We start from the raw sequence: 7802 nt of genomic DNA, 5'->3' as shown, positions 1-7802 counted from the left end.
TCTTTTCTGACCACAAGGCTCTGAGATTAGAAATGAATTACAGGGAAAAAAACGTAAAAAACACAAACACATGGAGGCTAAACAATACGTTACTAAATAACCGAGAGATCACTGAAGAAATCAAAAAATACCTAGAAACAAATGACAATGAAAACACGTCAACCCAAAACCTATGGGATGCAGCAAAAGCAGTTCTAAGAGGGAAGTTTATAGCAATAAAATCCTGCCTCAAGAAACAACAAACATCTCAAATAAACAATCTAACCTTACACCTAAAGGAACTAGAGAAAGAACAAACAAAACCCAAAATTAGTAGAAGGAAAGAAAACATACAGATCAGAGCAGAAATAAATGAAATAGAAACAAAGAAAACAATAGCAAGGATCAATAAAACTAAAAGCTGGTTCTTTGAGAAGATAAACAAAATTGATAAACCATTAGCCGACTCATCACGAAAAGAGGGAGAGGACTCAAATCATTAACATTAGAAATGGAAAAGGAGAAGTTACAACAGACACCACAGAAATACAAAGCATCCTAAGAGATTACTACAAGCAACTCTATGCCAATAAAATGGACAACCTGGAAGAAATGGACAAATTCTTAGAAAGGTATAACCTCCCAAGACTGAACCAGGAAGAAACAGAATATATGAACAGACCAATCACAAGTAACGAAATTGAAACTGTGATTAAAAATCTTCCAACAAACAAAAGTCCAGGACCAGATGGCTTCACAGGTGAATTCTATCAAACATTTGGAGAAGAGCTAACACCCATCCTCTCAAACTCTTCCAAAAAATTGTAGAGGAAGGACCACTCCCAAACTGATTCTATGAGGCCACCATCACCCTGATACCAAAACCAGACAAAGATACTACAAAAAAAGAAAATTACAGACCAATATCACTGATGAATATAGATGCAAAAATTCTCAACAAAATGCTAGCAAACAGAATCCAACAACACATTAAAAGGATCATACACCATGATCAAGTGGGATTTATCCCAGGGATGCAAGGATTCTTCAATATACGCAAATCAATCAATGTGATACACCATATTAACAAACTGAAGAAGAAAAACCATATGATCACCTCAATAGATGCAGAAAAAGCTTTTGACAAAATTCAACAACCATTTATGATAAAAACTCTCCATAAGGTCGGCATAGCGGGAACCTACCTCAACATAATAAAGGCCATATACGACAAACCCACAGCAAACATTATTCTCAATGGTGAAAAACTGAAAACATTTCCTCTAAGATTGGGAACAAGACAAGGATTGTCCACTCTCACCACTATTATTCAACATAGTTTTGGAAGTCCTAGCCATGGCAGTCAGAGAAGAAAAAGAAATAAAAGGAATACAAATTGGAAAAGAAGAAGTAAAACTGTCACTGTTTGCAGATGACATGATACTATACATAGAGAATCCTAAAGATGCCACCAGAGAACTACTAGAGCTAATCAATGAATTTGGTAAAGTTGCAGGATACAATACTAATGCACAGAAATCTCTTGCATTCCTATACACTAATGATGAAAACTCTGAAAGAGAAATTATGGAAACACTCCCATTTACCATTGCAACAAAAAGAATAAAATACCTAGGAATAAACCTACCTAAGGAGACAAAAGACCTGTATGCAGAAGACTATAAGACACTGATGAAAGAAATTAAAGATAATACCAACAGATGGAGAGATATACCATGTTCTTGGATTGGAAGAATCAATATTGTGAAAATGACTATACCACCCAAAGCAATGTACAGATTCAATGCAATCCCTATCAAATTACCAATGGCATTTTTTATAGAACTAGAACAAAAAATCTTAAAATTTATATGGAGACACAAAAGACCCCGAATAGCAAAGTGGTCTTGAGGGAAAAAAACGGAGCTGGAGGAATCAGGCTCCCAGACTTCGGACTATACTACAAAGCTACAGTAATCAAGACAATATGGTACTGACACAAAAACAGAAATATACATCAATGGAACAGGATAGAAAGCCCAGAGATAAACCCACGCACCTATGGTCAACTAATCTATGACAAAGAAGGCAAGGATATACAATGGAGAAAAGACAGTCTCTTCAATAAGTGGTGCTGGGAAAACTGGACAGCTACATGTAAAAGAATGAAATTAGAACACTCCCGAACACCATACACAAAAATAAACTCAAAATGCATTAGAGACCTAAATGTAAGACCGGACACTATAAAACTCTTAGAGGAAAACATAGGAAGAACACTCTTTGACATAATCACAGCAAGATCTTTTTTGATCCACCTCCTAGAGTAATGGAAATAAAAACAAAAATAAACAAATGAGATCTATTGAAACTTAAAAGTTTTTGCACAGCAAAGAAAACTACAAACAAGACGAAAAGACAACCCTCAGAATGGGAGAAAATATTTGAAAATGAATCAACGGACAAAGGATTAACCTCAAAAATATATAAACAGCTCAATATTAAAAAAACAAACAACCGAATCCAAAAATGGGTAGAAGACCTAAATAGACATTTCTCCAAAGAGACATACAGATGGCCAGGAAGCACATGAAAGGCTGCTCAACATCACTAATTATTAGGGAAATGCAAATCAAAACTATAATGAGGTATCACCTCACACCAGTTAGAATGGGCATCATCAGAAAACCTACAAACAAAAAATGCAGGAAAGGGTGTGGAGAAAAGGGAACCCTTTTGCACTGCTGGTGGGAATGTAAATTGATACAGCCACTATGGAGAACAGTATGGAGGTTCCTTAAAAAACTAAAAATAGAATTACCGTATGACCCAGCAATCCCAGAGAAAACCGTAATTCAAAAAGACACATGCACCCCAACATTCATTGCGGCAATATTTACAATAGCCAGGTTATGGAAGCAACCTAAATGCCCATCTACAGATGAATGGATAAAGAAGATGTGGTACATATACACAATGGAATATCACTCAGCCGTAAAAAGGAACGAAATTGGGTCATTTGTAGAGATGTGGATGAATCTAGAGACTGTTATACAGAGTGAAGTAAGTCAGAAAGAGAAAAACAAATATCATATATTAGCGCATATACGTGGAACCTAGAAAAATGGTACAGTTGAACCGGTTTGCAGGGCAGAAATTGAGACACAGGTGCAGAGAACAATCGTATGGACACCAAGGGGGAAAGCGTTGTGGGGTGGTGGTGGTGGTGTGATGAATTGGGAGACTGGGTTTGACATATATACTCTAATATGTATTAAATGGATAACTAATAAGAACCTGCTGTATAAAAAAATAAATAAAATTAAATTTTAAAAAAATCAAAAATAAATGTCAGAAAGAGAAAGACAAATACCATATGATATCACTTATATGTAGAATCTAAAATATGACACAAGTAAACTTATCTATGAAATAGAAACAGACTCACAGACGTAGAGAACAGACTTGTGGTTGCCAAGGGGGAAAAGGGGTGGGGGAGGGATGGAGTGGGAGTTTGGAGTTAGCAGATGCAAATTAGTATATATAGAATGGATAAACAACAAGGTCCTACTGTATAGCACAGGAAACTATATTCAGTATCCTGTGACAAACCATAATGGAAACGAATATAAAAAAGAATGTAGATATATGTATAACTGAATCACTTTGCTGTACAGCAGAAATTAACACAACATTGTAAATCAACTATACTTTAATAAAAGATTAAAAAAATAAAACAGCTTTAAGAACATAAAGATTATCTCCCACCTCATCCTGCCCTCACACACAATAAAAGACCCCACATAAAGGCACAAAGGACATTAAAATGGAGTGGTTGACCTGGAGCCATAGCCTGAAGCAGGTGAAGAATGGGCCACAGGAAGGCCATCTGGGGGACCTACAACGGGATGGGCACTGGCGGGAGCACATGGGGACAACAGTTGGGAACAGATTCTGCTGGTCTCCCTCTTATAAGAGCTAACCCCTGGGGGACTTCGCTGGCGAATCAGTGGTTAGGACTCTGCACTTTCACTGCCAAGGATGCAGGTTCAATCCCTGGTCAGGGAAATAAGATCCCACAAGCTGTGCGGCGCAGCCAAAAAATAAAATAAAGAGCTACCCCTGAGTGGACAGCCCAACCAACTCTCTCCTCTGCCCTGAAACACTCTTCTCTTTTGGCCCTGGAAGGGGCTTGAATCACTGAGTTCCAAATTGTGTCTCACCCAGCCTGAGAGGCACATCCCACAGTGCCAGCTCCAGGTTGTCACCATGACCCCGTGGGGGTTAACACTGCTCAGAAAGGACAATTTGCTGTAGAGCATCATCCTTATATTCTTGCTTGAACACGGATACTATCTATCCATTGTAGAAGTATTAGAAATGAGGACACACAAAAAAGAAGGAAAAGAGAACTCATCTTCCTACTACCCAAAAATAAGCCCTGCCAGCATTTTGGTGAATATACTTCCAGTCTATTTTTACACATGTATATGTGTCTGTGAGTAGTTATTTATATTAAAAATGGAATTGTTCTGTACCTGTTTTTAAAACTTTTCTTTATTATACAAGTGCTACATCATAGAAAACTGAGAAAACACCCTCCATAAGATAAAGAAATCAATGGCAGCAACAACCCCAGCATCCCCAGTGACTGTGACTAATATTTATCGACAAATGTTCATGCATATATTCTACATATTTTAACCACAGCAGGCACCTGCTTCTCAGAGGCCACTCTGCTTTCTCTACTCAGGGGCTCTTTGGGGGTCCCTCCCTCTGCAGAAGGTGATAGAGGGCTTCTCTGGGCAGTGGGTATATAAAGGCTGTATTCCTGATGTGGGTCAGAAGTCAGCTGCACAGGATATTGAAACCTATCTGAGGGCCAAAGGCTTGATGGAGATTGTTGGCAGGGAGCGGGCTGGGGAGGTCTTCTATCTTTCCCATCCCAAATCTATCATCTCCGACACATAACAAAGCAGACCAAACTTTCCACTCCGGCCGGAGAAACATCTCTACTCTGAGCCTGAGGTTTCAGATGAGGCTGATAAGGAACAGAACACAACTTTAGAGGATGAACAATGCAATTCATCTCCTCCAATCATAACCATGGAGCTGCCTTGTATTGTCTGGGTTTGTTTGATGCCTTTGGTGTGAAATGAATTCTGAGATTCAATAAGCAAGAAGGATATTGCTCCTGTATAATGCTGCCCCCAAAGCTGTCACAACTCCACATGGCCAAGTAACAGCTGCATTCAGATGCCTCTGCTGTCGGGGTCAGGGACTGAAGACAGAACCTACCCAGAGAAAGGACAGAGCTGGGGCCAGAGGTGGGGGAATCGGCCAAGGACAAAAACCATTACTGGGTCAAAATGTATTCAGCACCACTCACAATAAATGGACCGTATAAAGGCCTTCCAGGAGGGATCTTGTCTAGGACTGGGGTCCCTGGAAGCGGAGCTTGAGATGTAAAGATTCACACAAGGGATTGATTGAAGGGTGCACTCGGGAGGAAGGGAGTGGAGGAATCAGGATGGGGCAGGGAAGGAGCAAAGCAAGGATGTGGTCTCAGCTGGAGTCAGCTTCAGCCTGATCCCATGGGGGCTCTCGTGCAGGAATTGCACCACAGAGTTGTACCCTCTCTTCACTTGATGCAAAGGGCTGGTCTTTTGTCCTCCCATTTCAGTCGTTGGCCAAAGTCTGGGGGTACGGGCTGCAACACCTCCCTGGCAGCTCCCATTTAGCTTGGCCCAGTTCTCCATAGAAAGAGGCAACTGGGAGATATTAGCAACCACACCCTCAGCAGCCGGAGGATGGGTGCGCAGGCCTGTAAAGGGGGTCTGGGGTGGGACACCCACAGGATTCACTGCAGACCTCACCTTGCTCTTGAGTCCTGTACCCAGTAGTGGCAGGTGGGGAGTGAAGCTGAAAGGCACCAAGTGAACTTTAAACTCCCCGTCCCACTCGCCAGCTGACCTCCAGGACTCTGGCCTGTCTCAGATGATGTCTGGCTAGCTGGCCTTGCCTCCGGTGTCCTGCACTTGTGCCAACTGAGGTGCAGCCAGCTCTAGCGTGCTGGCCCTTCCTGATGAAGTCTGAAGTCCCTGCCATTTGCCTCTGTGTTCAAAGCCCTGGATCCCAGGTACTTGCATTATAAGGGAGGTCCCACAGTATTAGTATCAGCATTAGATACAGTATTAGCATCCCCAAGACTGCCAGGAAACTGGTAGTAACATGAGACAGGGCACTGGGCCACCTGCTTAGGGTTCTGGCCTTGCCATTAATAAGCTGTTTGGTCTCCGTTTCCTCACCTACAGAACAAGGTTGTTGGACAAGACAAGGCCTTGGTCCTTCCAGGCCTGCAGTTTCGTGTTCTGGCTTCCCCTCCCCATCTTCCAGGCTAGTCAGACCATACCAGCTACAAAGACACACCCCTCAAGCATTTCTTCATTGTACCATTGTGCCCACTCATTTTTCTGGGTGACTTGCAGGGGAAAAGTATAGTACAAATTAGAGAAGAGGGGTTTTAAGATATGAGTGGTTTTTACCACCAGACTGTCTATACTGGCTTCTTGTGTGGGTCTAATAATCTATAAAATTATGATTTTTATTTTCCTGTATTCAAATGGCCACAGCCATGGAATAAAGGTTTTTCAAGACAATGAAGCAAACAAAAAATGAGAAATTTTTCACATTAAAAAAAATGACTTCTTTGACTTTGTGAGTTAACACTTGGTATCATACTCTAAGGTGGTCTGCACAAGGCAAGGAACAGGAGAAATTAACATGGGTTGTGCACCTACTACATGCCAGGAACTTGACCTTCCAAATCCTCACCGCAATCTTACAAGGGAGGCTATGTTTTCACTATTTTAAATATTTATGGACAGACGCAGGCTCTGGGAGGCTGAATAACTTTCACGGCTCAGACACAGGAGAATGTCACAAAGCCCACACCCCTCCTTCGAATCCACACCCCCTTTGCTAAGGTTTACTCGGTTCAGTAACTCTCTGCTGGAAGTTATTTTAAAACAAACAAACAAACAATTGTGAATTCATTCAACACTTGCATCCTTTTTTTCTTTCTTTTCTTTTTTTTCCCCATGTAAACCATATTTAGAAGATTTACATCTAACCAGGCATATTTTCACTTAGGATAACCAGAAGTATATTTTTAGCATGTCTTTCCAAATTAAAAATTAAGTGGTCAGTTAGGGAAATTGTCTTATTTTTTAAAATCAGAATCTTTGGTGCCAGACTAAAAAATATGTGTCGCATGGGGAACAAGACCATTCTTCCATGCACCAGATAAGACTCTGAGTTTGGGTGCAAGATATCCAGGAGAGTCCCGGGAGAGCTGGCTACCTAGAACCTGTAGACTTGGGAATGGTGAGGTCATGTCCGGCCTTCCCCACTGGGGGAGAAACCACCAATGTCGTGGGAAGCTGAATTTGGGAGCAGCACGCACACTCTACTGAGGGAGGAGAGACAGCTTGCCCTAGACATTGCTCCTGGGTCATTGTGACTATCCCCCCTACAGGATCCCTGTGGGCTCTGAGCAAAACACCCAGAAGGGGACTTCCCTGGTGGCGCAGTGGTTAAGAATCTGCCTGCCAATGCAGGGGAGGGTTCGATCCCTGGTCCGAAAAGATCTCAGATGCTGCGGAGCACCTAAGCCCATAAGCCACAACTACTGAAGCCCGTGTTCCACAACAAGAGAAGCCACTGCAATGAGAAGCCCGTGCACCGCAATGAAGAGCAGCCCTCCCACTCCCCATGTGCAGCAGCGAAGACTCAATGCAGCTGAAAAAAAAAAAAAAAAGACA

The sequence above is a fragment of the Grampus griseus genome (assembly GCF_964374135.1).
Source record: "Grampus griseus genome assembly, chromosome: 10".
In the NCBI taxonomy this organism is placed as follows: Eukaryota; Metazoa; Chordata; class Mammalia; order Artiodactyla; family Delphinidae; genus Grampus; species Grampus griseus.
Note: the sequence above shows the minus strand (reverse complement) of the source record.